We start from the raw sequence: 2,179 nt of genomic DNA, 5'->3' as shown, positions 1-2,179 counted from the left end.
CTGCACTCACTGCCCGTGCCACACTGCAATTGACACTCGCGTGCGTATAGTCATGGGAGAGATGCACACACAGACAGGCATACACTCTAGGCTCCAATTATTATTCATATGCGCTGCAATTATACCTCTATGCACACATAATGTCCACTTTTAGAGTTTATTAATTATGATTAAATGAGGTATGAAAGCATCTCACAGACTGCTATTGGCTACACTAAACCGGATAACTTTGACTTTTGTTCAAAGTGCATGTATATTTATCTCAGCTATAGACAAAGTGTCTCTGGTATATTCGGCTATGGAATTATTTATAAAGTTTGATCTTGAGTACTGTTGTTGAAGCTTGAATATTCAGACATTTCAGACTTGCATTTTGCTATACAGCAGTGGGTGGGGTAAGCTATGTGGCATATGTCAAGTTTGCATAAGAGCACCAACAGTAGACTACTTATTGCTCTATAGACAATTGTCAGGGTACATTAAAGGCTAGGACAAAAGACCAGGCCAGTGGAATATAATGAAAAATGCATTCCAATGAAGTGTAAAGTTTTGATTTTATAATTTGCATTTGTATAGTTACACATGGGCTGAATCTATCTATCCGACTTCCTATTTGTCTCTGACCATTGGTCAAGTTCAAGGTCCTGAGCCTGCATGTCACTCCTCCGTCATTTGTTTGAGTGCACTCTGTCACCGACACCCGGTCGCATCCATTTAACATACTTGGTAAGACAGTTCTCAGAATGATTTTCGTCCACACCACTATCAAATATTCATGTACAATTCCATGCAAAAAAAACGGCCGCCTGTGCATAGATACGCGTCATAAATGATTTTGTCCTCGAACACCACTTAGAACCGCAAACATCCGGCCATACACTACAGTTTAAACAACCACATCACCACACCCTCTGAATGTTTGAATAGATCGTTTACTGCATCAAAAGAAAACTGCAGATAATTATTTTATACATAAATATTACAAGATAGTCTCTCTTACCTGAGCTGCCTGTATGTAGCCTACCTATATCAGTCGGCGCTGCAAGATGTGTGCGCTCTTGGCCGGGATGGTTCACTTTAAGAAAGCTTCGTCACGAGTTTAGAGCGCGCCCGTCCGGAGTCGGGCTACCGTCCCAACTGAGAAGCAACGTTAGCGAATGCCCCCTGTGTCCCCAATAACTGTTTTCCGCACCGCAACGACCCTCACACTACACACTACACTCCTACTTCAGCTTCACAGCATCTGGCTTGGTGATGGCGTGTTTGTGAGAGAGAATGAATGAAGGTGTGCTTGCGAGTGTGTGTGTGTGTGTGTGTGTGTGTGTGTGTGTGTGTGTGTGTGTGTGTGTGTGTGTGTGTGTGTGTGTGAGTCATTGTCCTTTGCAGCTCTGCAGTCATGAAAGCAGGTGTTTCCTAGCCAATTCCGTATAGGTTTTTACCTCACACATTTAAGGCAAGGAGGAAGATACTGTCCTAAGAAATTAGCTGCATTTTTATGAGTTGCAACATTGAAATGTAAAACTTTGTCACTTGTTGCCAAGATTTTAAGATGTACAATGTACACCAGCGCAAACATTGCTCTGGCGCAAAGGCCTCAGTGTGTCACCTGTGTGTAGGGTTGCAAAGGGATGCAAAGCTTTCGAAGTTGACCAGTAAACTACCAGAATTTAGATCACTTTCCAGTTTAATCTCGTGGCCATTTTGGGTACGTCAGATTATCACAGGTGTCTGTAATTATCTCTGGCCCTCTGTGTGGCCTTATCACACGTTAAATATATAAAATAATCAAATTAAACGATTTCAAAATGATGACAAAATGTATCCTACATATAAACCATCCATTTATTGAATACCATTGATGTTTAATATGAATGTTTCAGCATGACACATCCTATATATTTTTATTTACACACTTGTTTTTTTATTATGTCAATATGTTTTTTTTTGTAAATGTTTTGGTGCCAAACTGGTGGCATCTGTGAAAAAGTCAATAGTTGGAAGAGTTGCAGAGTTAATTGAAAATAATGCCATTGTTGATAAGAGCCTTTTTTGTATTAATTAGGCTATTTTCTCTTGATCCATATGGTCTATCCACTAGGAAGTCATGGACAATATGGAAACACATATTTATTTTTTATACTATATATAAATTTAAAAAAATTAAAGTGAGCAACATTTT

This window comes from Salmo trutta, chromosome 25 (assembly GCF_901001165.1).
Source record: "Salmo trutta chromosome 25, fSalTru1.1, whole genome shotgun sequence".
Taxonomy (NCBI): Eukaryota; Metazoa; Chordata; class Actinopteri; order Salmoniformes; family Salmonidae; genus Salmo; species Salmo trutta.
Note: the sequence above shows the minus strand (reverse complement) of the source record.